The following is a 24,693-nucleotide window of genomic DNA, read 5'->3' on the forward strand; positions in this document are numbered from 1 at the left end:
ATGCATTCAGCACATTATCCATATCAAGTCACATGTTACAAATATAGACTGGTTTGTCAATGCGCTGCGAGCAGCTTTAAAAACTGTACGGGGAGAAAAAAATGATTTTCATTTCCAACGCTTAAAACACTTGGCCATTGCGGCTGTGTGAATCAAAGGAAAGTGATGAGGAGAAAGCACAAGTGGGCTATATACGCTTCGAGCAAGGTTAAAACATGTGTGGGGAGACCCCATTGAAATTCAGGTCCAACGTCTGAAAAACTCGGCCGTTGCAGCTGTTGGAATTCAAGTAAAGTAATTGGGATTTGGAAACAGACATCATTGGTGCAAAATGGTAAACTTGATTGCACGACATATTGAACTTATTGTGCCAAATCACGCCTTAACCACTCGGTCATTACAGCTTTCTGAATAAGCTCACACAAAAGATTTCTGAGCACTTGAATCACTGGACAAGTCCATGCATTAAAGAGACTATCCATATCAAGTCACCAAGGATATGTTCAGAATGAGGACTGGTTTGTCATAACGCTGCGAGCAGGGTTCGAACCTGCGCGGGAGACCCCATTGGATTTCGAGTCCAACGCCTTAACCTCTCGGCCATCACAGCTTGCTCTATTACCTTCTACGCCCTAACCAGTCCGCTATCTCGTTCTGTCCATTTTAACTCTAAAACGTCCAGATCATCGCTACTGAAGTACCGACTTGAAATGTTTGTCATGGAAGATACATTCTGAGCACTTGAATCAAAGGACAAGTGCACACATTATCCATATCAAGTCACCAAGTATATGTTAAAAATAAAGAATGGTTTGCCATTGCGCTGCGAGCAGGGTTCGAACCTGCGCAGGGAGACCCCATTGGATTTCAAGTCCAACGCCTTAACCACTCGGCCATCGCAGCTCGCTATATTAACTACTAGGCCTTAACCAGTCGGCTATCTCATTCTGTCCATTTTACTTCTGTAAAGACTAGACTATCTACTGAAGAGCCTATTTGAACTGTTTGTCAAGGAATATATATTCTGAGCACTTGAATCAATGGACAAGTCCATGCATTCAGCACATTATCCATATCAAGTCACATGTTACAAATATAGACTGGTTTGTCAATGCGCTGCGAGCAGCTTTAAAAACTGTACGGGGAGAAAAAAATGATTTTCATTTCCAACGCTTAAAACACTTGGCCATTGCGGCTGTGTGAATCAAAGGAAAGTGATGAGGAGAAAGCACAAGTGGGCTATATACGCTTCGAGCAAGGTTAAAACATGTGTGGGGGAGACCCCATTGAAATTCAGGTCCAACGTCTGAAAAACTCGGCCGTTGCAGCTGTTGGAATTCAAGTAAAGTAATTGGGATTTGGAAACAGACATCATTGGTGCAAAATGGTAAACTTGATTGCACGACATATTGAACTTATTGTGCCAAATCACGCCTTAACCACTCGGTCATTACAGCTTTCTGAATAAGCTCACACAAAAGATTTCTGAGCACTTGAATCACTGGACAAGTCCATGCATTAAAGAGACTATCCATATCAAGTCACCAAGGATATGTTCAGAATGAGGACTGGTTTGTCATAACGCTGCGAGCAGGGTTCGAACCTGCGCGGGGAGACCCCATTGGATTTCGAGTCCAACGCCTTAACCTCTCGGCCATCACAGCTTGCTCTATTACCTTCTACGCCCTAACCAGTCCGCTATCTCGTTCTGTCCATTTTAACTCTAAAACGTCCAGATCATCGCTACTGAAGTACCGACTTGAAATGTTTGTCATGGAAGATACATTCTGAGCACTTGAATCAAAGGACAAGTGCACACATTATCCATATCAAGTCACCAAGTATATGTTAAAAATAAAGAATGGTTTGCCATTGCGCTGCGAGCAGGGTTCGAACCTGCGCAGGGAGACCCCATTGGATTTCAAGTCCAACGCCTTAACCACTCGGCCATCGCAGCTCGCTATATTAACTACTAGGCCTTAACCAGTCGGCTATCTCATTCTGTCCATTTTACTTCTGTAAAGACTAGACTATCTACTGAAGAGCCTATTTGAACTGTTTGTCAAGGAATATATATTCTGAGCACTTGAATCAATGGACAAGTCCATGCATTCAGCACATTATCCATATCAAGTCACATGTTACAAATATAGACTGGTTTGTCAATGCGCTGCGAGCAGCTTTAAAAACTGTACGGGGAGAAAAAAATGATTTTCATTTCCAACGCTTAAAACACTTGGCCATTGCGGCTGTGTGAATCAAAGGAAAGTGATGAGGAGAAAGCACAAGTGGGCTATATACGCTTCGAGCAAGGTTAAAACATGTGTGGGGAGACCCCATTGAAATTCAGGTCCAACGTCTGAAAAACTCGGCCGTTGCAGCTGTTGGAATTCAAGTAAAGTAATTGGGATTTGGAAACAGACATCATTGGTGCAAAATGGTAAACTTGATTGCACGACATATTGAACTTATTGTGCCAAATCACGCCTTAACCACTCGGTCATTACAGCTTTCTGAATAAGCTCACACAAAAGATTTCTGAGCACTTGAATCACTGGACAAGTCCATGCATTAAAGAGACTATCCATATCAAGTCACCAAGGATATGTTCAGAATGAGGACTGGTTTGTCATAACGCTGCGAGCAGGGTTCGAACCTGCGCGGGGAGACCCCATTGGATTTCGAGTCCAACGCCTTAACCTCTCGGCCATCACAGCTTGCTCTATTACCTTCTACGCCCTAACCAGTCCGCTATCTCGTTCTGTCCATTTTAACTCTAAAACGTCCAGATCATCGCTACTGAAGTACCGACTTGAAATGTTTGTCATGGAAGATACATTCTGAGCACTTGAATCAAAGGACAAGTGCACACATTATCCATATCAAGTCACCAAGTATATGTTAAAAATAAAGAATGGTTTGCCATTGCGCTGCGAGCAGGGTTCGAACCTGCGCAGGGAGACCCCATTGGATTTCAAGTCCAACGCCTTAACCACTCGGCCATCGCAGCTCGCTATATTAACTACTAGGCCTTAACCAGTCGGCTATCTCATTCTGTCCATTTTACTTCTGTAAAGACTAGACTATCTACTGAAGAGCCTATTTGAACTGTTTGTCAAGGAATATATATTCTGAGCACTTGAATCAATGGACAAGTCCATGCATTCAGCACATTATCCATATCAAGTCACATGTTACAAATATAGACTGGTTTGTCAATGCGCTGCGAGCAGCTTTAAAAACTGTACGGGGAGAAAAAAATGATTTTCATTTCCAACGCTTAAAACACTTGGCCATTGCGGCTGTGTGAATCAAAGGAAAGTGATGAGGAGAAAGCACAAGTGGGCTATATACGCTTCGAGCAAGGTTAAAACATGTGTGGGGAGACCCCATTGAAATTCAGGTCCAACGTCTGAAAAACTCGGCCGTTGCAGCTGTTGGAATTCAAGTAAAGTAATTGGGATTTGGAAACAGACATCATTGGTGCAAAATGGTAAACTTGATTGCACGACATATTGAACTTATTGTGCCAAATCACGCCTTAACCACTCGGTCATTACAGCTTTCTGAATAAGCTCACACAAAAGATTTCTGAGCACTTGAATCACTGGACAAGTCCATGCATTAAAGAGACTATCCATATCAAGTCACCAAGGATATGTTCAGAATGAGGACTGGTTTGTCATAACGCTGCGAGCAGGGTTCGAACCTGCGCGGGGAGACCCCATTGGATTTCGAGTCCAACGCCTTAACCTCTCGGCCATCACAGCTTGCTCTATTACCTTCTACGCCCTAACCAGTCCGCTATCTCGTTCTGTCCATTTTAACTCTAAAACGTCCAGATCATCGCTACTGAAGTACCGACTTGAAATGTTTGTCATGGAAGATACATTCTGAGCACTTGAATCAAAGGACAAGTGCACACATTATCCATATCAAGTCACCAAGTATATGTTAAAAATAAAGAATGGTTTGCCATTGCGCTGCGAGCAGGGTTCGAACCTGCGCAGGGAGACCCCATTGGATTTCAAGTCCAACGCCTTAACCACTCGGCCATCGCAGCTCGCTATATTAACTACTAGGCCTTAACCAGTCGGCTATCTCATTCTGTCCATTTTACTTCTGTAAAGACTAGACTATCTACTGAAGAGCCTATTTGAACTGTTTGTCAAGGAATATATATTCTGAGCACTTGAATCAATGGACAAGTCCATGCATTCAGCACATTATCCATATCAAGTCACATGTTACAAATATAGACTGGTTTGTCAATGCGCTGCGAGCAGCTTTAAAAACTGTACGGGGAGAAAAAAATGATTTTCATTTCCAACGCTTAAAACACTTGGCCATTGCGGCTGTGTGAATCAAAGGAAAGTGATGAGGAGAAAGCACAAGTGGGCTATATACGCTTCGAGCAAGGTTAAAACATGTGTGGGGAGACCCCATTGAAATTCAGGTCCAACGTCTGAAAAACTCGGCCGTTGCAGCTGTTGGAATTCAAGTAAAGTAATTGGGATTTGGAAACAGACATCATTGGTGCAAAATGGTAAACTTGATTGCACGACATATTGAACTTATTGTGCCAAATCACGCCTTAACCACTCGGTCATTACAGCTTTCTGAATAAGCTCACACAAAAGATTTCTGAGCACTTGAATCACTGGACAAGTCCATGCATTAAAGAGACTATCCATATCAAGTCACCAAGGATATGTTCAGAATGAGGACTGGTTTGTCATAACGCTGCGAGCAGGGTTCGAACCTGCGCGGGGAGACCCCATTGGATTTCGAGTCCAACGCCTTAACCTCTCGGCCATCACAGCTTGCTCTATTACCTTCTACGCCCTAACCAGTCCGCTATCTCGTTCTGTCCATTTTAACTCTAAAACGTCCAGATCATCGCTACTGAAGTACCGACTTGAAATGTTTGTCATGGAAGATACATTCTGAGCACTTGAATCAAAGGACAAGTGCACACATTATCCATATCAAGTCACCAAGTATATGTTAAAAATAAAGAATGGCTTGCCATTGCGCTGCGAGCAGGGTTCGAACCTGCGCAGGGAGACCCCATTGGATTTCAAGTCCAACGCCTTAACCACTCGGCCATCGCAGCTCGCTATATTAACTACTAGGCCTTAACCAGTCGGCTATCTCATTCTGTCCATTTTACTTCTGTAAAGACTAGACTATCTACTGAAGAGCCTATTTGAACTGTTTGTCAAGGAATATATATTCTGAGCACTTGAATCAATGGACAAGTCCATGCATTCAGCACATTATCCATATCAAGTCACATGTTACAAATATAGACTGGTTTGTCAATGCGCTGCGAGCAGCTTTAAAAACTGTACGGGGAGAAAAAAATGATTTTCATTTCCAACGCTTAAAACACTTGGCCATTGCGGCTGTGTGAATCAAAGGAAAGTGATGAGGAGAAAGCACAAGTGGGCTATATACGCTTCGAGCAAGGTTAAAACATGTGTGGGGAGACCCCATTGAAATTCAGGTCCAACGTCTGAAAAACTCGGCCGTTGCAGCTGTTGGAATTCAAGTAAAGTAATTGGGATTTGGAAACAGACATCATTGGTGCAAAATGGTAAACTTGATTGCACGACATATTGAACTTATTGTGCCAAATCACGCCTTAACCACTCGGTCATTACAGCTTTCTGAATAAGCTCACACAAAAGATTTCTGAGCACTTGAATCACTGGACAAGTCCATGCATTAAAGAGACTATCCATATCAAGTCACCAAGGATATGTTCAGAATGAGGACTGGTTTGTCATAACGCTGCGAGCAGGGTTCGAACCTGCGCGGGGAGACCCCATTGGATTTCGAGTCCAACGCCTTAACCTCTCGGCCATCACAGCTTGCTCTATTACCTTCTACGCCCTAACCAGTCCGCTATCTCGTTCTGTCCATTTTAACTCTAAAACGTCCAGATCATCGCTACTGAAGTACCGACTTGAAATGTTTGTCATGGAAGATACATTCTGAGCACTTGAATCAAAGGACAAGTGCACACATTATCCATATCAAGTCACCAAGTATATGTTAAAAATAAAGAATGGTTTGCCATTGCGCTGCGAGCAGGGTTCGAACCTGCGCAGGGAGACCCCATTGGATTTCAAGTCCAACGCCTTAACCACTCGGCCATCGCAGCTCGCTATATTAACTACTAGGCCTTAACCAGTCGGCTATCTCATTCTGTCCATTTTACTTCTGTAAAGACTAGACTATCTACTGAAGAGCCTATTTGAACTGTTTGTCAAGGAATATATATTCTGAGCACTTGAATCAATGGACAAGTCCATGCATTCAGCACATTATCCATATCAAGTCACATGTTACAAATATAGACTGGTTTGTCAATGCGCTGCGAGCAGCTTTAAAAACTGTACGGGGAGAAAAAAATGATTTTCATTTCCAACGCTTAAAACACTTGGCCATTGCGGCTGTGTGAATCAAAGGAAAGTGATGAGGAGAAAGCACAAGTGGGCTATATACGCTTCGAGCAAGGTTAAAACATGTGTGGGGAGACCCCATTGAAATTCAGGTCCAACGTCTGAAAAACTCGGCCGTTGCAGCTGTTGGAATTCAAGTAAAGTAATTGGGATTTGGAAACAGACATCATTGGTGCAAAATGGTAAACTTGATTGCACGACATATTGAACTTATTGTGCCAAATCACGCCTTAACCACTCGGTCATTACAGCTTTCTGAATAAGCTCACACAAAAGATTTCTGAGCACTTGAATCACTGGACAAGTCCATGCATTAAAGAGACTATCCATATCAAGTCACCAAGGATATGTTCAGAATGAGGACTGGTTTGTCATAACGCTGCGAGCAGGGTTCGAACCTGCGCGGGGAGACCCCATTGGATTTCGAGTCCAACGCCTTAACCTCTCGGCCATCACAGCTTGCTCTATTACCTTCTACGCCCTAACCAGTCCGCTATCTCGTTCTGTCCATTTTAACTCTAAAACGTCCAGATCATCGCTACTGAAGTACCGACTTGAAATGTTTGTCATGGAAGATACATTCTGAGCACTTGAATCAAAGGACAAGTGCACACATTATCCATATCAAGTCACCAAGTATATGTTAAAAATAAAGAATGGCTTGCCATTGCGCTGCGAGCAGGGTTCGAACCTGCGCAGGGAGACCCCATTGGATTTCAAGTCCAACGCCTTAACCACTCGGCCATCGCAGCTCGCTATATTAACTACTAGGCCTTAACCAGTCGGCTATCTCATTCTGTCCATTTTACTTCTGTAAAGACTAGACTATCTACTGAAGAGCCTATTTGAACTGTTTGTCAAGGAATATATATTCTGAGCACTTGAATCAATGGACAAGTCCATGCATTCAGCACATTATCCATATCAAGTCACATGTTACAAATATAGACTGGTTTGTCAATGCGCTGCGAGCAGCTTTAAAAACTGTACGGGGAGAAAAAAATGATTTTCATTTCCAACGCTTAAAACACTTGGCCATTGCGGCTGTGTGAATCAAAGGAAAGTGATGAGGAGAAAGCACAAGTGGGCTATATACGCTTCGAGCAAGGTTAAAACATGTGTGGGGAGACCCCATTGAAATTCAGGTCCAACGTCTGAAAAACTCGGCCGTTGCAGCTGTTGGAATTCAAGTAAAGTAATTGGGATTTGGAAACAGACATCATTGGTGCAAAATGGTAAACTTGATTGCACGACATATTGAACTTATTGTGCCAAATCACGCCTTAACCACTCGGTCATTACAGCTTTCTGAATAAGCTCACACAAAAGATTTCTGAGCACTTGAATCACTGGACAAGTCCATGCATTAAAGAGACTATCCATATCAAGTCACCAAGGATATGTTCAGAATGAGGACTGGTTTGTCATAACGCTGCGAGCAGGGTTCGAACCTGCGCGGGGAGACCCCATTGGATTTCGAGTCCAACGCCTTAACCTCTCGGCCATCACAGCTTGCTCTATTACCTTCTACGCCCTAACCAGTCCGCTATCTCGTTCTGTCCATTTTAACTCTAAAACGTCCAGATCATCGCTACTGAAGTACCGACTTGAAATGTTTGTCATGGAAGATACATTCTGAGCACTTGAATCAAAGGACAAGTGCACACATTATCCATATCAAGTCACCAAGTATATGTTAAAAATAAAGAATGGTTTGCCATTGCGCTGCGAGCAGGGTTCGAACCTGCGCAGGGAGACCCCATTGGATTTCAAGTCCAACGCCTTAACCACTCGGCCATCGCAGCTCGCTATATTAACTACTAGGCCTTAACCAGTCGGCTATCTCATTCTGTCCATTTTACTTCTGTAAAGACTAGACTATCTACTGAAGAGCCTATTTGAACTGTTTGTCAAGGAATATATATTCTGAGCACTTGAATCAATGGACAAGTCCATGCATTCAGCACATTATCCATATCAAGTCACATGTTACAAATATAGACTGGTTTGTCAATGCGCTGCGAGCAGCTTTAAAAACTGTACGGGGAGAAAAAAATGATTTTCATTTCCAACGCTTAAAACACTTGGCCATTGCGGCTGTGTGAATCAAAGGAAAGTGATGAGGAGAAAGCACAAGTGGGCTATATACGCTTCGAGCAAGGTTAAAACATGTGTGGGGAGACCCCATTGAAATTCAGGTCCAACGTCTGAAAAACTCGGCCGTTGCAGCTGTTGGAATTCAAGTAAAGTAATTGGGATTTGGAAACAGACATCATTGGTGCAAAATGGTAAACTTGATTGCACGACATATTGAACTTATTGTGCCAAATCACGCCTTAACCACTCGGTCATTACAGCTTTCTGAATAAGCTCACACAAAAGATTTCTGAGCACTTGAATCACTGGACAAGTCCATGCATTAAAGAGACTATCCATATCAAGTCACCAAGGATATGTTCAGAATGAGGACTGGTTTGTCATAACGCTGCGAGCAGGGTTCGAACCTGCGCGGGGAGACCCCATTGGATTTCGAGTCCAACGCCTTAACCTCTCGGCCATCACAGCTTGCTCTATTACCTTCTACGCCCTAACCAGTCCGCTATCTCGTTCTGTCCATTTTAACTCTAAAACGTCCAGATCATCGCTACTGAAGTACCGACTTGAAATGTTTGTCATGGAAGATACATTCTGAGCACTTGAATCAAAGGACAAGTGCACACATTATCCATATCAAGTCACCAAGTATATGTTAAAAATAAAGAATGGCTTGCCATTGCGCTGCGAGCAGGGTTCGAACCTGCGCAGGGAGACCCCATTGGATTTCAAGTCCAACGCCTTAACCACTCGGCCATCGCAGCTCGCTATATTAACTACTAGGCCTTAACCAGTCGGCTATCTCATTCTGTCCATTTTACTTCTGTAAAGACTAGACTATCTACTGAAGAGCCTATTTGAACTGTTTGTCAAGGAATATATATTCTGAGCACTTGAATCAATGGACAAGTCCATGCATTCAGCACATTATCCATATCAAGTCACATGTTACAAATATAGACTGGTTTGTCAATGCGCTGCGAGCAGCTTTAAAAACTGTACGGGGAGAAAAAAATGATTTTCATTTCCAACGCTTAAAACACTTGGCCATTGCGGCTGTGTGAATCAAAGGAAAGTGATGAGGAGAAAGCACAAGTGGGCTATATACGCTTCGAGCAAGGTTAAAACATGTGTGGGGAGACCCCATTGAAATTCAGGTCCAACGTCTGAAAAACTCGGCCGTTGCAGCTGTTGGAATTCAAGTAAAGTAATTGGGATTTGGAAACAGACATCATTGGTGCAAAATGGTAAACTTGATTGCACGACATATTGAACTTATTGTGCCAAATCACGCCTTAACCACTCGGTCATTACAGCTTTCTGAATAAGCTCACACAAAAGATTTCTGAGCACTTGAATCACTGGACAAGTCCATGCATTAAAGAGACTATCCATATCAAGTCACCAAGGATATGTTCAGAATGAGGACTGGTTTGTCATAACGCTGCGAGCAGGGTTCGAACCTGCGCGGGGAGACCCCATTGGATTTCGAGTCCAACGCCTTAACCTCTCGGCCATCACAGCTTGCTCTATTACCTTCTACGCCCTAACCAGTCCGCTATCTCGTTCTGTCCATTTTAACTCTAAAACGTCCAGATCATCGCTACTGAAGTACCGACTTGAAATGTTTGTCATGGAAGATACATTCTGAGCACTTGAATCAAAGGACAAGTGCACACATTATCCATATCAAGTCACCAAGTATATGTTAAAAATAAAGAATGGCTTGCCATTGCGCTGCGAGCAGGGTTCGAACCTGCGCAGGGAGACCCCATTGGATTTCAAGTCCAACGCCTTAACCACTCGGCCATCGCAGCTCGCTATATTAACTACTAGGCCTTAACCAGTCGGCTATCTCATTCTGTCCATTTTACTTCTGTAAAGACTAGACTATCTACTGAAGAGCCTATTTGAACTGTTTGTCAAGGAATATATATTCTGAGCACTTGAATCAATGGACAAGTCCATGCATTCAGCACATTATCCATATCAAGTCACATGTTACAAATATAGACTGGTTTGTCAATGCGCTGCGAGCAGCTTTAAAAACTGTACGGGGAGAAAAAATGATTTTCATTTCCAACGCTTAAAACACTTGGCCATTGCGGCTGTGTGAATCAAAGGAAAGTGATGAGGAGAAAGCACAAGTGGGCTATATACGCTTCGAGCAAGGTTAAAACATGTGTGGGGAGACCCCATTGAAATTCAGGTCCAACGTCTGAAAAACTCGGCCGTTGCAGCTGTTGGAATTCAAGTAAAGTAATTGGGATTTGGAAACAGACATCATTGGTGCAAAATGGTAAACTTGATTGCACGACATATTGAACTTATTGTGCCAAATCACGCCTTAACCACTCGGTCATTACAGCTTTCTGAATAAGCTCACACAAAAGATTTCTGAGCACTTGAATCACTGGACAAGTCCATGCATTAAAGAGACTATCCATATCAAGTCACCAAGGATATGTTCAGAATGAGGACTGGTTTGTCATAACGCTGCGAGCAGGGTTCGAACCTGCGCGGGGAGACCCCATTGGATTTCGAGTCCAACGCCTTAACCTCTCGGCCATCACAGCTTGCTCTATTACCTTCTACGCCCTAACCAGTCCGCTATCTCGTTCTGTCCATTTTAACTCTAAAACGTCCAGATCATCGCTACTGAAGTACCGACTTGAAATGTTTGTCATGGAAGATACATTCTGAGCACTTGAATCAAAGGACAAGTGCACACATTATCCATATCAAGTCACCAAGTATATGTTAAAAATAAAGAATGGCTTGCCATTGCGCTGCGAGCAGGGTTCGAACCTGCGCAGGGAGACCCCATTGGATTTCAAGTCCAACGCCTTAACCACTCGGCCATCGCAGCTCGCTATATTAACTACTAGGCCTTAACCAGTCGGCTATCTCATTCTGTCCATTTTACTTCTGTAAAGACTAGACTATCTACTGAAGAGCCTATTTGAACTGTTTGTCAAGGAATATATATTCTGAGCACTTGAATCAATGGACAAGTCCATGCATTCAGCACATTATCCATATCAAGTCACATGTTACAAATATAGACTGGTTTGTCAATGCGCTGCGAGCAGCTTTAAAAACTGTACGGGGAGAAAAAAATGATTTTCATTTCCAACGCTTAAAACACTTGGCCATTGCGGCTGTGTGAATCAAAGGAAAGTGATGAGGAGAAAGCACAAGTGGGCTATATACGCTTCGAGCAAGGTTAAAACATGTGTGGGGAGACCCCATTGAAATTCAGGTCCAACGTCTGAAAAACTCGGCCGTTGCAGCTGTTGGAATTCAAGTAAAGTAATTGGGATTTGGAAACAGACATCATTGGTGCAAAATGGTAAACTTGATTGCACGACATATTGAACTTATTGTGCCAAATCACGCCTTAACCACTCGGTCATTACAGCTTTCTGAATAAGCTCACACAAAAGATTTCTGAGCACTTGAATCACTGGACAAGTCCATGCATTAAAGAGACTATCCATATCAAGTCACCAAGGATATGTTCAGAATGAGGACTGGTTTGTCATAACGCTGCGAGCAGGGTTCGAACCTGCGCGGGGAGACCCCATTGGATTTCGAGTCCAACGCCTTAACCTCTCGGCCATCACAGCTTGCTCTATTACCTTCTACGCCCTAACCAGTCCGCTATCTCGTTCTGTCCATTTTAACTCTAAAACGTCCAGATCATCGCTACTGAAGTACCGACTTGAAATGTTTGTCATGGAAGATACATTCTGAGCACTTGAATCAAAGGACAAGTGCACACATTATCCATATCAAGTCACCAAGTATATGTTAAAAATAAAGAATGGTTTGCCATTGCGCTGCGAGCAGGGTTCGAACCTGCGCAGGGAGACCCCATTGGATTTCAAGTCCAACGCCTTAACCACTCGGCCATCGCAGCTCGCTATATTAACTACTAGGCCTTAACCAGTCGGCTATCTCATTCTGTCCATTTTACTTCTGTAAAGACTAGACTATCTACTGAAGAGCCTATTTGAACTGTTTGTCAAGGAATATATATTCTGAGCACTTGAATCAATGGACAAGTCCATGCATTCAGCACATTATCCATATCAAGTCACATGTTACAAATATAGACTGGTTTGTCAATGCGCTGCGAGCAGCTTTAAAAACTGTACGGGGAGAAAAAAATGATTTTCATTTCCAACGCTTAAAACACTTGGCCATTGCGGCTGTGTGAATCAAAGGAAAGTGATGAGGAGAAAGCACAAGTGGGCTATATACGCTTCGAGCAAGGTTAAAACATGTGTGGGGAGACCCCATTGAAATTCAGGTCCAACGTCTGAAAAACTCGGCCGTTGCAGCTGTTGGAATTCAAGTAAAGTAATTGGGATTTGGAAACAGACATCATTGGTGCAAAATGGTAAACTTGATTGCACGACATATTGAACTTATTGTGCCAAATCACGCCTTAACCACTCGGTCATTACAGCTTTCTGAATAAGCTCACACAAAAGATTTCTGAGCACTTGAATCACTGGACAAGTCCATGCATTAAAGAGACTATCCATATCAAGTCACCAAGGATATGTTCAGAATGAGGACTGGTTTGTCATAACGCTGCGAGCAGGGTTCGAACCCGCGCGGGGAGACCCCATTGGATTTCGAGTCCAACGCCTTAACCTCTCGGCCATCACAGCTTGCTCTATTACCTTCTACGCCCTAACCAGTCCGCTATCTCGTTCTGTCCATTTTAACTCTAAAACGTCCAGATCATCGCTACTGAAGTACCGACTTGAAATGTTTGTCATGGAAGATACATTCTGAGCACTTGAATCAAAGGACAAGTGCACACATTATCCATATCAAGTCACCAAGTATATGTTAAAAATAAAGAATGGCTTGCCATTGCGCTGCGAGCAGGGTTCGAACCTGCGCAGGGAGACCCCATTGGATTTCAAGTCCAACGCCTTAACCACTCGGCCATCGCAGCTCGCTATATTAACTACTAGGCCTTAACCAGTCGGCTATCTCATTCTGTCCATTTTACTTCTGTAAAGACTAGACTATCTACTGAAGAGCCTATTTGAACTGTTTGTCAAGGAATATATATTCTGAGCACTTGAATCAATGGACAAGTCCATGCATTCAGCACATTATCCATATCAAGTCACATGTTACAAATATAGACTGGTTTGTCAATGCGCTGCGAGCAGCTTTAAAAACTGTACGGGGAGAAAAAAATGATTTTCATTTCCAACGCTTAAAACACTTGGCCATTGCGGCTGTGTGAATCAAAGGAAAGTGATGAGGAGAAAGCACAAGTGGGCTATATACGCTTCGAGCAAGGTTAAAACATGTGTGGGGAGACCCCATTGAAATTCAGGTCCAACGTCTGAAAAACTCGGCCGTTGCAGCTGTTGGAATTCAAGTAAAGTAATTGGGATTTGGAAACAGACATCATTGGTGCAAAATGGTAAACTTGATTGCACGACATATTGAACTTATTGTGCCAAATCACGCCTTAACCACTCGGTCATTACAGCTTTCTGAATAAGCTCACACAAAAGATTTCTGAGCACTTGAATCACTGGACAAGTCCATGCATTAAAGAGACTATCCATATCAAGTCACCAAGGATATGTTCAGAATGAGGACTGGTTTGTCATAACGCTGCGAGCAGGGTTCGAACCTGCGCGGGGAGACCCCATTGGATTTCGAGTCCAACGCCTTAACCTCTCGGCCATCACAGCTTGCTCTATTACCTTCTACGCCCTAACCAGTCCGCTATCTCGTTCTGTCCATTTTAACTCTAAAACGTCCAGATCATCGCTACTGAAGTACCGACTTGAAATGTTTGTCATGGAAGATACATTCTGAGCACTTGAATCAAAGGACAAGTGCACACATTATCCATATCAAGTCACCAAGTATATGTTAAAAATAAAGAATGGCTTGCCATTGCGCTGCGAGCAGGGTTCGAACCTGCGCAGGGAGACCCCATTGGATTTCAAGTCCAACGCCTTAACCACTCGGCCATCGCAGCTCGCTATATTAACTACTAGGCCTTAACCAGTCGGCTATCTCATTCTGTCCATTTTACTTCTGTAAAGACTAGACTATCTACTGAAGAGCCTATTTGAACTGTTTGTCAAGGAATATATATTCTGAGCACTTGAATCAATGGACAAGTCCATGCATTCAGCACATTATCCATATCAAGTCACATGTTACAAATATAGACTGGTTTGTCAATGCGCTGCGAGCAGCTTTAAAAACTGTACGGGGAGAAAAAAATGATTTTCATTTCCAACGCTTAAAACACTTGGCCATTGCGGCTGTGTGAATCAAAGGAAAGTGATGAGGAGAAAGCACAAGTGGGCTATATACGCTTCGAGCAAGGTTAAAACATGTGTGGGGAGACCCCATTGAAATTCAGGTCCAACGTCTGAAAAACTCGGCCGTTGCAGCTGTTGGAATTCAAGTAAAGTAATTGGGATTTGGAAACAGACATCATTGGTGCAAAATGGTAAACTTGATTGCACGACATATTGAACTTATTGTGCCAAATCACGCCTTAACCACTCGGTCATTACAGCTTTCTGAATAAGCTCACACAAAAGATTTCTGAGCACTTGAATCACTGGACAAGTCCATGCATTAAAGAGACTATCCATATCAAGTCACCAAGGATATGTTCAGAATGAGGACTGGTTTGTCATAACGCTGCGAGCAGGGTTCGAACCTGCGCGGGGAGACCCCATTGGATTTCGAGTCCAACGCCTTAACCTCTCGGCCATCACAGCTTGCTCTATTACCTTCTACGCCCTAACCAGTCCGCTATCTCGTTCTGTCCATTTTAACTCTAAAACGTCCAGATCATCGCTACTGAAGTACCGACTTGAAATGTTTGTCATGGAAGATACATTCTGAGCACTTGAATCAAAGGACAAGTGCACACATTATCCATATCAAGTCACCAAGTATATGTTAAAAATAAAGAATGGTTTGCCATTGCGCTGCGAGCAGGGTTCGAACCTGCGCAGGGAGACCCCATTGGATTTCAAGTCCAACGCCTTAACCACTCGGCCATCGCAGCTCGCTATATTAACTACCAGGCCTTAACCAGTCGGCTATCTCATTCTGTCCATTTTACTTCTGTAAAGACTAGACTATCTACTGAAGAGCCTATTTGAACTGTTTGTCAAGGAATATATATTCTGAGCACTTGAATCAATGGACAAGTCCATGCATTCAGCACATTATCCATATCAAGTCACATGTTACAAATATAGACTGGTTTGTCAATGCGCTGCGAGCAGCTTTAAAAACTGTACGGGGAGAAAAAAATGATTTTCATTTCCAACGCTTAAAACACTTGGCCATTGCGGCTGTGTGAATCAAAGGAAAGTGATGAGGAGAAAGCACAAGTGGGCTATATACGCTTCGAGCAAGGTTAAAACATGTGTGGGGAGACCCCATTGAAATTCAGGTCCAACGTCTGAAAAACTCGGCCGTTGCAGCTGTTGGAATTCAAGTAAAGTAATTGGGATTTGGAAACAGACATCATTGGTGCAAAATGGTAAACTTGATTGCACGACATATTGAACTTATTGTGCCAAATCACGCCTTAACCACTCGGCCATTACAGCTTTCTGAATAAGCTCACACAAAAGATTTCTGAGCACTTGAATCACTGGACAAGTCCATGCATTAAAGAGACTATCCATATCAAGTCACCAAGGATATGTTCAGAATGAGGACTGGTTTGTCATAACGCTGCGAGCAGGGTTCGAACCTGCGCGGGGAGACCCCATTGGATTTCGAGTCCAACGCCTTAACCTCTCGGCCATCACAGCTTGCTCTATTACCTTCTACGCCCTAACCAGTCCGCTATCTCGTTCTGTCCATTTTAACTCTAAAACGTCCAGATCATCGCTACTGAAGTACCGACTTGAAATGTTTGTCATGGAAGATACATTCTGAGCACTTGAATCAAAGGACAAGTGCACACATTATCCATATCAAGTCACCAAGTATATGTTAAAAATAAAGAATGGTTTGCCATTGCGCTGCGAGCAGGGTTCGAACCTGCGCAGGGAGACCCCATTGGATTTCAAGTCCAACGCCTTAACCACTCGGCCATCGCAGCTCGCTATATTAACTACCAGGCCTTAACCAGTCGGCTATCTCATTCTGTCCATTTTACTTCTGTAAAGACTAGACTATCTACTGAAGAGCCTATTTGAACTGTTTGTCAAGGAATATATATTCTGAGCACTTGAATCAATGGACAAGTCCATGCATTCAGCACATTATCCATATCAAGTCACATGTTACAAATATAGACTGGTTTGTCAATGCGCTGCGAGCAGCTTTAAAAACTGTACGGGGAGAAAAAAATGATTTTCATTTCCAACGCTTAAAACACTTGGCCATTGCGGCTGTGTGAATCAAAGGAAAGTGATGAGGAGAAAGCACAAGTGGGCTATATACGCTTCGAGCAAGGTTAAAACATGTGTGGGGAGACCCCATTGAAATTCAGGTCCAACGTCTGAAAAACTCGGCCGTTGCAGCTGTTGGAATTCAAGTAAAGTAATTGGGATTTGGAAACAGACATCATTGGTGCAAAATGGTAAACTTGATTGCACGACATATTGAACTTATTGTGCCAAATCACGCCTTAACCACTCGGTCATTACAGCTTTCTGAATAAGCTCACACAAAAGATTTCTGAGCACTTGAATCACTGGACAAGTCCATGCATTAAAGAGACTATCCATATCAAGTCACCAAGGATATGTTCAGAATGAGGACTGGTTTGTCATAACGCTGCGAGCAGGGTTCGAACCTGCGCGGGGAGACCCCATTGGATTTCGAGTCCAACGCCTTAACCTCTCGGCCATCACAGCTTGCTCTATTACCTTCTACGCCCTAACCAGTCCGCTATCTCGTTCTGTCCATTTTAACTCTAAAACGTCCAGATCATCGCTACTGAAGTACCGACTTGAAATGTTTGTCATGGAAGATACATTCTGAGCACTTGAATCAAAGGACAAGTGCACACATTATCCATATCAAGTCACCAAGTATATGTTAAAAAGAAAGAATGGTTTGCCATTGCGCTGCGAGCAGGGTTCGAACCTGCGCAGGGAGACCCCATTGGATTTCAAGTCCAACGCCTTAACCACTCGGCCATCGCAGCTCGCTATATTAACTACTAGGCCTTAACCAGTCGGCTATCTCATTCTGTCCATTTTACTTCTGTAAAGACTAGACTATCTACTGAAGAGCCTATTTGAACTGTTTGTCAAGGAATATATATTCTGAGCACTTGAATCAATGGACAAGTCCATGCATTCAGCACATTATCCATATCAAGTCACATGTTACAAATATAGACTGGTTTGTCAATGCGCTGCGAGCAGCTTTAAAAACTGTACGGGGAGAAAAAAATGATTTTCATTTCCAACGCTTAAAACACTTGGCCATTGCGGCTGTGTGAATCAAAGGAAAGTGATGAGGAGAAAGCACAAGTGGGCTATATACGCTTCGAGCAAGGTTAAAACATGTGTGGGGAGACCCCATTGAAATTCAGGTCCAACGTCTGAAAAACTCGGCCGTTGCAGCTGTTGGAATTCAAGTAAAGTAATTGGGATTTGGAAACAGACATCATTGGTGCAAAATGGTAAACTTGATTGCACGACATATTGAACTTATTGTGCCAAATCACGCCTTAACCACTCGGCCATTACAGCTTTCTGAATAAGCTCACACAAAAGATTTCTGAGCACTTGAATCACTGGACAAGTCCATGCATTAAAGAGACTATCCATATCAAGTCACCAAGGATATGTTCAGAATGAGGACTGGTTTGTCATAACGCTGCGAGCAGGGTTCGAACCTGCGCGGGGAGACCCCATTGGATTTCGAGTCCAACGCCTTAACCTCTCGGCCATCACAGCTTGCTCTATTACCTTCTACGCCCTAACCAGTCCGCTATCTCGTTCTGTCCATTTTAACTCTAAAACGTCCAGATCATCGCTACTGAAGTACCGACTTGAAATGTTTGTCATGGAAGATACATTCTGAGCACTTGAATCAAAGGACAAGTGCACACATTATCCATATCAAGTCACCAAGTATATGTTAAAAATAAAGAATGGTTTGCCATTGCGCTGCGAGCAGGGTTCGAACCTGCGCAGGGAGACCCCATTGGATTTCAAGTCCAACGCCTTAACCACTCGGCCATCGCAGCTCGCTATATTAACTACCAGGCCTTAACCAGTCGGCTATCTCATTCTGTCCATTTTACTTCTGTAAAGACTAGACTATCTACTGAAGAGCCTATTTGAACTGTTTGTCAAGGAATATATATTCTGAGCACTTGAATCAATGGACAAGTCCATGCATTCAGCACATTATCCATATCAAGTCACATGTTACAAATATAGACTGGTTTGTCAATGCGCTGCGAGCAGCTTTAAAAACTGTACGGGGAGAAAAAAATGATTTTCATTTCCAACGCTTAAAACACTTGGCCATTGCGGCTGTGTGAATCAAAGGAAAGTGATGAGGAGAAAGCACAAGTGGGCTATATACGCTTCGAGCAAGGTTAAAACATGTGTGGGGAGACCCCATTGAAATTCAGGTCCAACGTCTGAAAAACTCGGCCGTTGCAGCTGTTGGAATTCAAGTAAAGTAATTGGGATTTGGAAACAGACATCATTGGTGCAAAATGGTAAACTTGATTGCACGACATATTGAACTTATTGTGCCAAATCACGCCTTAACCACTCGGCCATTACAGCTTTCTGAATAAGCTCACACAAAAGATTTCTGAGCACTTGAATCACTGGACAAGTCCATGCATTAAAGAGACTATCCATATCAAGTCACCAAGGATATGTTCAGAATGAGGACTGGTTTGTCATAACGCTGCGAGCAGGGTTCGAACCTGCGCGGGGAGACCCCATTGGATTTCGAGTCCAACGCCTTAACCTCTCGGCCATCACAGCTTGCTCTATTACCTTCTACGCCCTAACCAGTCCGCTATCTCGTTCTGTCCATTTTAACTCTAAAACGTCCAGATCATCGCTACTGAAGTACCGACTTGAAATGTTTGTCATGGAAGATACATTCTGAGCACTTGAATCAAAGGACAAGTGCACACATTATCCATATCAAGTCACCAAGTATATGTTAAAAATAAAGAATGGTTTGCCATTGCGCTGCGAGCAGGGTTCGAACCTGCGCAGGGAGACCCCATTGGATTTCAAGTCCAACGCCTTAACCACTCGGCCATCGCAGCTCGCTATATTAACTACCAGGCCTTAACCAGTCGGCTATCTCATTCTGTCCATTTTACTTCTGTAAAGACTAGACTATCTACTGAAGAGCCTATTTGAACTGTTTGTCAAGGAATATATATTCTGAGCACTTGAATCAATGGACAAGTCCATGCATTCAGCACATTATCCATATCAAGTCACATGTTACAAATATAGACTGGTTTGTCAATGCGCTGCGAGCAGCTTTAAAAACTGTACGGGGAGAAAAAAATGGTTTTCATTTCCAACGCTTAAAACACTTGGCCATTGCGGCTGTGTGAATCAAAGGAAAGTGATGAGGAGAAAGCACAAGTGGGCTATATACGCTTCGAGCAAGGTTAAAACATGTGTGGGGAGACCCCATTGAAATTCAGGTCCAACGTCTGAAAAACTCGGCCGTTGCAGCTGTTGGAATTCAAGTAAAGTAATTGGGATTTGGAAACAGACATCATTGGTGCAAAATGGTAAACTTGATTGCACGACATATTGAACTTATTGTGCCAAATCACGCCTTAACCACTCGGCCATTACAGCTTTCTGAATAAGCTCACACAAAAGATTTCTGAGCACTTGAATCACTGGACAAGTCCATGCATTAAAGAGACTATCCATATCAAGTCACCAAGGATATGTTCAGAATGAGGACTGGTTTGTCATAACGCTGCGAGCAGGGTTCGAACCTGCGCGGGGAGACCCCATTGGATTTCGAGTCCAACGCCTTAACCTCTCGGCCATCACAGCTTGCTCTATTACCTTCTACGCCCTAACCAGTCCGCTATCTCGTTCTGTCCATTTTAACTCTAAAACGTCCAGATCATCGCTACTGAAGTACCGACTTGAAATGTTTGTCATGGAAGATACATTCTGAGCACTTGAATCAAAGGACAAGTGCACACATTATCCATATCAAGTCACCAAGTATATGTTAAAAATAAAGAATGGTTTGCCATTGCGCTGCGAGCAGGGTTCGAACCTGCGCAGGGAGACCCCATTGGATTTCAAGTCCAACGCCTTAACCACTCGGCCATCGCAGCTCGCTATATTAACTACCAGGCCTTAACCAGTCGGCTATCTCATTCTGTCCATTTTACTTCTGTAAAGACTAGACTATCTACTGAAGAGCCTATTTGAACTGTTTGTCAAGGAATATATATTCTGAGCACTTGAATCAATGGACAAGTCCATGCATTCAGCACATTATCCATATCAAGTCACATGTTACAAATATAGACTGGTTTGTCAATGCGCTGCGAGCAGCTTTAAAAACTGTACGGGGAGAAAAAAATGATTTTCATTTCCAACGCTTAAAACACTTGGCCATTGCGGCTGTGTGAATCAAAGGAAAGTGATGAGGAGAAAGCACAAGTGGGCTATATACGCTTCGAGCAAGGTTAAAACATGTGTGGGGAGACCCCATTGAAATTCAGGTCCAACGTCTGAAAAACTCGGCCGTTGCAGCTGTTGGAATTCAAGTAAAGTAATTGGGATTTGGAAACAGACATCATTGGTGCAAAATGGTAAACTTGATTGCACGACATATTGAACTTATTGTGCCAAATCACGCCTTAACGACTCGGCCATCACAGCTTTCTGAATAAGCTCACACAAAAGTTTTCTGAGCACTTGAATCACTGGACAAGTCCATCATTAGCTATCCATATCAAGTCACCAAGGATATGTTCAGAATGAGGACTGGTTTGTCATAACGCTGCGAGCAGGGTTCGAACCTGCGCGGGGAGACCCCATTGGATTTCGAGTCCAACGCCTTAACCTCTCGGCCATCACAGCTTGCTCTATTACCTTCTACGCCCTAACCAGTCCGCTATCTCGTTCTGTCCATTTTAACTCTAAAACGTCCAGATCATCGCTACTGAAGTACCGACTTGAAATGTTTGTCATGGAAGATACATTCTGAGCACTTGAATCAAAGGACAAGTGCACACATTATCCATATCAAGTCACCAAGTATATGTTAAAAAGAAAGAATGGTTTGCCATTGCGCTGCGAGCAGGGTTCGAACCTGCGCAGGGAGAGCCCATTGGATTTCAAGTCCAACGACTTAACCACTCGGCCATCGCAGCTCGCTATATTAACTACCAGGCCTTAACCAGTCGGCTATCTCATTCTGTCCATTTTACTTCTGTAAAGACTAGACTATCTACTGAAGAGCCTATTTGAACTGCTAGTCAAGGAATATATATTCTGAGCACTTGAATCAATGGACAAGTCCATGCATTCAGCACATTATCAATATCAAGTCACATGTTACAAATATAGACTGGTTTGTCAATGCGCTGCGAGCAGCTTTAAAAACTGTACGGGGAGAAAACAATGGATTTCATTTCCAACGCTTAAAACACTTGGCCATTGCGGCTGTGTGAATCAAAGGAAAGTGATGAGGAGAAAGCACAAGTGGGCTATATACGCTTCGAGCAAGGGTAAAACATGTGTGGGGAGACCCCATTGAAATTCAGGTCCAACGTCTGAAAAACTCGGCCGTTGCAGCTGTTGGAATTCAAGTAAAGTAATTGGGATTTGGAAACAGACATCATTGGTGCAAAATGGTAAACTTGATTGCACGACATATTGAACTTATTGTGCCAAATCACGCCTTAACCACTCGGCCATTACAGCTTTCTGAATAAGCTCACACAAAAGTTTCTGAGCACTTGAATCACTGGACAAGTCCATATCAAGTCACCAAGGATATTTTCAGAATGAGGACTGGTTTGTCATAACGCTGCGAGCAGGGTTCGAACCTGCGCGGGGAGACCCCATTGGATTTCGAGTCCAACGCCTTAACCTCTCGGCCATCACAGCTTGCTCTATTACCTACCACGCCCTAACCAGTCCGCTATCTCGTTCTGTCCATTTTAACTCTAAAATGTCCAGATCATCGCTACTGAAGTACCGACTTGAAATGTTTGTCATGGAAGATACATTCTGAGCACTTGAATCAAAGGACAAGTGCACACATTATCCATATCAAGTCACCAAGTATATGTTAAAAAGAAAGAATGGTTTGCCATTGCGCTGCGAGCAGGGTTCGAACCTGCGCAGGGAGAGCCCATTGGATTTCAAGCCCAAAGACTTAACCACTCGGCCATCGCAGCTCGCTATATTAACTACCAGGCCTTAACCAGTCGGCTATCTCATTCTGTCCATTTTACTTCTGTAAAGACTAGACTATCTACTGAAGAGCCTATTTGAACTGCTTGTCAAGGAATATATATTCTGAGCACTTGAATCAATGGACAAGTCCATGCATTCAGCACATTATCCATATCAAGTCACATGTTACAAATATAGACTGGTTTGTCAATGCGCTGCGAGCAGCTTTAAAAACTGTACGGGGAGAAAACAATGGATTTCATTTCCAACGCTTAAAACACTTGGCCATTGCGGCTGTGTGAATCAAAGGAAAGTGATGAGGAGAAAGCACAAGTGGGCTATATACGCTTCGAGCAAGGTTAAAACATGTGTGGGGAGACCCCATTGAAATTCAGGTCCAACGTCAGAAAAACTCGGCCGTTGCAGCTGTTGGAATTCAAGTAAAGTAATTGGGATTTGGAAACAGACATCATTGGTGCAAAATGGTAAACTTGATTGCACGACATATTGAACTTATTGTGCCAAATCACGCCGTAACCACTCGGCCATCACAGCTTTCTGAATAAGCTCAAACAAAAGTTTTCTGAGCACTTGAATCACTGGACAAGTCCATATCAAGTCACCAAGGATATGTTCAGAATGAGGACAGGTTTGTCATAACGCTGCGAGCAGGGTTCGAACCTGCGCGGGGAGACCCCATTGGATTTCGAGTCCAACGCCTTAACCTCTCGGCCATCACAGCTTGCTCTATTACCTTCCACGCCCTAACCAGTCCGCTATCTCGTTCTGTCCATTTTAACTCTAAAACGTCCAGATCATCGCTACTGAAGTACCGACTTGAAATGTTTGTCATGGAAGATACATTCTGAGCACTTGAATCAAAGGACAAGTGCACACATTATCCATATCAAGTCAGCAAGTATATGTTAAAAAGAAAGAATGGTTTGCCATTGCGCTGCGAGCAGTGTTCGAACCTGCGCAGGGAGACCCCATTGGATTTCAAGTCCAACGCCTTAACCACTCGGCCATCACAGCTTGCTCTATTACCTTCCACGCCCTAACCAGTCTGCTATCTCGTTCTGTCCATTTTACCTCTAAAGACTCCAGACCATCGCTACTGAGGAAGCCGACTTGAAATGTTTGTCATGGAATATACATTCTGAGCACTTGAATCAATGGACAAGTCCATGCATTCAGCACATTATCCATATCAAGTCACATGTTACAAATATAGACTGGTTTGTCAATGCGCTGCGAGCAGCTTAAAAACTGTGCAGGGAGACCCCATTGGATTTCAAGTCCAACGCCTTAACCACTCGGCCATCACAGCTTGCTCTATTACCTTCCACGCCCTAACCAGTCTGCTATCTCGTTCTGTCCATTTTAACTCTAAAACGTCCAGATCATCGCTACTGAGGTAACGACTTGAAATGTTTGTCATGGAAGATACATTCTGAGCACTTGAATCAAAGGACAAGTGCACACATTATCCATATCAAGTCAGCAAGTATATGTTAAAAAGAAAGAATGGTTTGCCATTGCGCTGCTAGCAGTGTTCGAACCTGCGCAGGGAGACCCCATTGGATTTCAAGTCCAACGCCTTAACCACTCGGCCATCACAGCTTGCTCTATTACCTTCCACGCCCTAACCAGTCCGCTATCTCGTTCTGTCCATTTTAACTCTAAAACGTCCAGATCATCGCTAC

At 43.3% G+C, this 24,693-nt stretch overlaps 47 non-coding genes across 47 annotated transcripts; all 47 read right to left on the reverse strand.

Annotated features, from left to right (window-relative positions):
• Positions 1 to 529: 529 nt before the first annotated feature.
• On the reverse strand, positions 530 to 610 carry trnas-cga (transfer RNA serine (anticodon CGA)). The gene has a single exon. It is a non-coding gene; the product is annotated as a tRNA-Ser (tRNA).
• Positions 611 to 821: 211 nt separating this feature from the next.
• On the reverse strand, positions 822 to 903 carry trnas-uga (transfer RNA serine (anticodon UGA)). Its single transcript has one exon. It is a non-coding gene; the product is annotated as a tRNA-Ser (tRNA).
• A 679-nt stretch (positions 904 to 1,582) lies between these two features.
• On the reverse strand, positions 1,583 to 1,664 carry trnas-cga (transfer RNA serine (anticodon CGA)). Its single transcript has one exon. It is a non-coding gene; the product is annotated as a tRNA-Ser (tRNA).
• A 211-nt stretch (positions 1,665 to 1,875) lies between these two features.
• On the reverse strand, positions 1,876 to 1,957 carry trnas-uga (transfer RNA serine (anticodon UGA)). The gene has a single exon. It is a non-coding gene; the product is annotated as a tRNA-Ser (tRNA).
• A 678-nt stretch (positions 1,958 to 2,635) lies between these two features.
• Positions 2,636 to 2,717, reverse strand: trnas-cga (transfer RNA serine (anticodon CGA)). Its single transcript has one exon. It is a non-coding gene; the product is annotated as a tRNA-Ser (tRNA).
• A 211-nt stretch (positions 2,718 to 2,928) lies between these two features.
• On the reverse strand, positions 2,929 to 3,010 carry trnas-uga (transfer RNA serine (anticodon UGA)). Its single transcript has one exon. It is a non-coding gene; the product is annotated as a tRNA-Ser (tRNA).
• A 678-nt stretch (positions 3,011 to 3,688) lies between these two features.
• Positions 3,689 to 3,770, reverse strand: trnas-cga (transfer RNA serine (anticodon CGA)). The gene has a single exon. It is a non-coding gene; the product is annotated as a tRNA-Ser (tRNA).
• Positions 3,771 to 3,981: 211 nt separating this feature from the next.
• Positions 3,982 to 4,063, reverse strand: trnas-uga (transfer RNA serine (anticodon UGA)). The gene has a single exon. It is a non-coding gene; the product is annotated as a tRNA-Ser (tRNA).
• Positions 4,064 to 4,741: 678 nt separating this feature from the next.
• On the reverse strand, positions 4,742 to 4,823 carry trnas-cga (transfer RNA serine (anticodon CGA)). The gene has a single exon. It is a non-coding gene; the product is annotated as a tRNA-Ser (tRNA).
• A 211-nt stretch (positions 4,824 to 5,034) lies between these two features.
• trnas-uga (transfer RNA serine (anticodon UGA)) lies at positions 5,035 to 5,116 on the reverse strand. Its single transcript has one exon. It is a non-coding gene; the product is annotated as a tRNA-Ser (tRNA).
• Positions 5,117 to 5,794: 678 nt separating this feature from the next.
• Positions 5,795 to 5,876, reverse strand: trnas-cga (transfer RNA serine (anticodon CGA)). Its single transcript has one exon. It is a non-coding gene; the product is annotated as a tRNA-Ser (tRNA).
• Positions 5,877 to 6,087: 211 nt separating this feature from the next.
• On the reverse strand, positions 6,088 to 6,169 carry trnas-uga (transfer RNA serine (anticodon UGA)). The gene has a single exon. It is a non-coding gene; the product is annotated as a tRNA-Ser (tRNA).
• Positions 6,170 to 6,847: 678 nt separating this feature from the next.
• Positions 6,848 to 6,929, reverse strand: trnas-cga (transfer RNA serine (anticodon CGA)). Its single transcript has one exon. It is a non-coding gene; the product is annotated as a tRNA-Ser (tRNA).
• Positions 6,930 to 7,140: 211 nt separating this feature from the next.
• trnas-uga (transfer RNA serine (anticodon UGA)) lies at positions 7,141 to 7,222 on the reverse strand. The gene has a single exon. It is a non-coding gene; the product is annotated as a tRNA-Ser (tRNA).
• A 678-nt stretch (positions 7,223 to 7,900) lies between these two features.
• Positions 7,901 to 7,982, reverse strand: trnas-cga (transfer RNA serine (anticodon CGA)). Its single transcript has one exon. It is a non-coding gene; the product is annotated as a tRNA-Ser (tRNA).
• Positions 7,983 to 8,193: 211 nt separating this feature from the next.
• trnas-uga (transfer RNA serine (anticodon UGA)) lies at positions 8,194 to 8,275 on the reverse strand. Its single transcript has one exon. It is a non-coding gene; the product is annotated as a tRNA-Ser (tRNA).
• Positions 8,276 to 8,953: 678 nt separating this feature from the next.
• Positions 8,954 to 9,035, reverse strand: trnas-cga (transfer RNA serine (anticodon CGA)). The gene has a single exon. It is a non-coding gene; the product is annotated as a tRNA-Ser (tRNA).
• Positions 9,036 to 9,246: 211 nt separating this feature from the next.
• Positions 9,247 to 9,328, reverse strand: trnas-uga (transfer RNA serine (anticodon UGA)). Its single transcript has one exon. It is a non-coding gene; the product is annotated as a tRNA-Ser (tRNA).
• A 678-nt stretch (positions 9,329 to 10,006) lies between these two features.
• trnas-cga (transfer RNA serine (anticodon CGA)) lies at positions 10,007 to 10,088 on the reverse strand. The gene has a single exon. It is a non-coding gene; the product is annotated as a tRNA-Ser (tRNA).
• Positions 10,089 to 10,299: 211 nt separating this feature from the next.
• On the reverse strand, positions 10,300 to 10,381 carry trnas-uga (transfer RNA serine (anticodon UGA)). Its single transcript has one exon. It is a non-coding gene; the product is annotated as a tRNA-Ser (tRNA).
• A 677-nt stretch (positions 10,382 to 11,058) lies between these two features.
• trnas-cga (transfer RNA serine (anticodon CGA)) lies at positions 11,059 to 11,140 on the reverse strand. The gene has a single exon. It is a non-coding gene; the product is annotated as a tRNA-Ser (tRNA).
• A 211-nt stretch (positions 11,141 to 11,351) lies between these two features.
• trnas-uga (transfer RNA serine (anticodon UGA)) lies at positions 11,352 to 11,433 on the reverse strand. Its single transcript has one exon. It is a non-coding gene; the product is annotated as a tRNA-Ser (tRNA).
• A 678-nt stretch (positions 11,434 to 12,111) lies between these two features.
• Positions 12,112 to 12,193, reverse strand: trnas-cga (transfer RNA serine (anticodon CGA)). Its single transcript has one exon. It is a non-coding gene; the product is annotated as a tRNA-Ser (tRNA).
• A 211-nt stretch (positions 12,194 to 12,404) lies between these two features.
• On the reverse strand, positions 12,405 to 12,486 carry trnas-uga (transfer RNA serine (anticodon UGA)). The gene has a single exon. It is a non-coding gene; the product is annotated as a tRNA-Ser (tRNA).
• A 678-nt stretch (positions 12,487 to 13,164) lies between these two features.
• On the reverse strand, positions 13,165 to 13,246 carry trnas-cga (transfer RNA serine (anticodon CGA)). The gene has a single exon. It is a non-coding gene; the product is annotated as a tRNA-Ser (tRNA).
• Positions 13,247 to 13,457: 211 nt separating this feature from the next.
• trnas-uga (transfer RNA serine (anticodon UGA)) lies at positions 13,458 to 13,539 on the reverse strand. The gene has a single exon. It is a non-coding gene; the product is annotated as a tRNA-Ser (tRNA).
• A 678-nt stretch (positions 13,540 to 14,217) lies between these two features.
• On the reverse strand, positions 14,218 to 14,299 carry trnas-cga (transfer RNA serine (anticodon CGA)). The gene has a single exon. It is a non-coding gene; the product is annotated as a tRNA-Ser (tRNA).
• Positions 14,300 to 14,510: 211 nt separating this feature from the next.
• On the reverse strand, positions 14,511 to 14,592 carry trnas-uga (transfer RNA serine (anticodon UGA)). The gene has a single exon. It is a non-coding gene; the product is annotated as a tRNA-Ser (tRNA).
• A 678-nt stretch (positions 14,593 to 15,270) lies between these two features.
• On the reverse strand, positions 15,271 to 15,352 carry trnas-cga (transfer RNA serine (anticodon CGA)). Its single transcript has one exon. It is a non-coding gene; the product is annotated as a tRNA-Ser (tRNA).
• Positions 15,353 to 15,563: 211 nt separating this feature from the next.
• On the reverse strand, positions 15,564 to 15,645 carry trnas-uga (transfer RNA serine (anticodon UGA)). Its single transcript has one exon. It is a non-coding gene; the product is annotated as a tRNA-Ser (tRNA).
• Positions 15,646 to 16,323: 678 nt separating this feature from the next.
• On the reverse strand, positions 16,324 to 16,405 carry trnas-cga (transfer RNA serine (anticodon CGA)). The gene has a single exon. It is a non-coding gene; the product is annotated as a tRNA-Ser (tRNA).
• A 211-nt stretch (positions 16,406 to 16,616) lies between these two features.
• trnas-uga (transfer RNA serine (anticodon UGA)) lies at positions 16,617 to 16,698 on the reverse strand. The gene has a single exon. It is a non-coding gene; the product is annotated as a tRNA-Ser (tRNA).
• Positions 16,699 to 17,376: 678 nt separating this feature from the next.
• Positions 17,377 to 17,458, reverse strand: trnas-cga (transfer RNA serine (anticodon CGA)). The gene has a single exon. It is a non-coding gene; the product is annotated as a tRNA-Ser (tRNA).
• Positions 17,459 to 17,669: 211 nt separating this feature from the next.
• On the reverse strand, positions 17,670 to 17,751 carry trnas-uga (transfer RNA serine (anticodon UGA)). Its single transcript has one exon. It is a non-coding gene; the product is annotated as a tRNA-Ser (tRNA).
• A 678-nt stretch (positions 17,752 to 18,429) lies between these two features.
• trnas-cga (transfer RNA serine (anticodon CGA)) lies at positions 18,430 to 18,511 on the reverse strand. Its single transcript has one exon. It is a non-coding gene; the product is annotated as a tRNA-Ser (tRNA).
• A 211-nt stretch (positions 18,512 to 18,722) lies between these two features.
• trnas-uga (transfer RNA serine (anticodon UGA)) lies at positions 18,723 to 18,804 on the reverse strand. Its single transcript has one exon. It is a non-coding gene; the product is annotated as a tRNA-Ser (tRNA).
• Positions 18,805 to 19,482: 678 nt separating this feature from the next.
• trnas-cga (transfer RNA serine (anticodon CGA)) lies at positions 19,483 to 19,564 on the reverse strand. Its single transcript has one exon. It is a non-coding gene; the product is annotated as a tRNA-Ser (tRNA).
• Positions 19,565 to 19,775: 211 nt separating this feature from the next.
• trnas-uga (transfer RNA serine (anticodon UGA)) lies at positions 19,776 to 19,857 on the reverse strand. Its single transcript has one exon. It is a non-coding gene; the product is annotated as a tRNA-Ser (tRNA).
• A 678-nt stretch (positions 19,858 to 20,535) lies between these two features.
• trnas-cga (transfer RNA serine (anticodon CGA)) lies at positions 20,536 to 20,617 on the reverse strand. Its single transcript has one exon. It is a non-coding gene; the product is annotated as a tRNA-Ser (tRNA).
• Positions 20,618 to 20,828: 211 nt separating this feature from the next.
• Positions 20,829 to 20,910, reverse strand: trnas-uga (transfer RNA serine (anticodon UGA)). Its single transcript has one exon. It is a non-coding gene; the product is annotated as a tRNA-Ser (tRNA).
• Positions 20,911 to 21,582: 672 nt separating this feature from the next.
• trnas-cga (transfer RNA serine (anticodon CGA)) lies at positions 21,583 to 21,664 on the reverse strand. The gene has a single exon. It is a non-coding gene; the product is annotated as a tRNA-Ser (tRNA).
• A 211-nt stretch (positions 21,665 to 21,875) lies between these two features.
• Positions 21,876 to 21,957, reverse strand: trnas-uga (transfer RNA serine (anticodon UGA)). The gene has a single exon. It is a non-coding gene; the product is annotated as a tRNA-Ser (tRNA).
• A 657-nt stretch (positions 21,958 to 22,614) lies between these two features.
• Positions 22,615 to 22,696, reverse strand: trnas-cga (transfer RNA serine (anticodon CGA)). Its single transcript has one exon. It is a non-coding gene; the product is annotated as a tRNA-Ser (tRNA).
• A 211-nt stretch (positions 22,697 to 22,907) lies between these two features.
• On the reverse strand, positions 22,908 to 22,989 carry trnas-uga (transfer RNA serine (anticodon UGA)). The gene has a single exon. It is a non-coding gene; the product is annotated as a tRNA-Ser (tRNA).
• Positions 22,990 to 23,647: 658 nt separating this feature from the next.
• On the reverse strand, positions 23,648 to 23,729 carry trnas-cga (transfer RNA serine (anticodon CGA)). The gene has a single exon. It is a non-coding gene; the product is annotated as a tRNA-Ser (tRNA).
• A 211-nt stretch (positions 23,730 to 23,940) lies between these two features.
• Positions 23,941 to 24,022, reverse strand: trnas-uga (transfer RNA serine (anticodon UGA)). The gene has a single exon. It is a non-coding gene; the product is annotated as a tRNA-Ser (tRNA).
• Positions 24,023 to 24,528: 506 nt separating this feature from the next.
• trnas-uga (transfer RNA serine (anticodon UGA)) lies at positions 24,529 to 24,610 on the reverse strand. Its single transcript has one exon. It is a non-coding gene; the product is annotated as a tRNA-Ser (tRNA).
• Positions 24,611 to 24,693: the final 83 nt, after the last annotated feature.

The sequence above is a fragment of the Salmo salar genome, chromosome ssa03 (genome assembly GCF_905237065.1).
Source record: "Salmo salar chromosome ssa03, Ssal_v3.1, whole genome shotgun sequence".
NCBI classification, from domain to species: domain Eukaryota; kingdom Metazoa; phylum Chordata; class Actinopteri; order Salmoniformes; family Salmonidae; genus Salmo; species Salmo salar.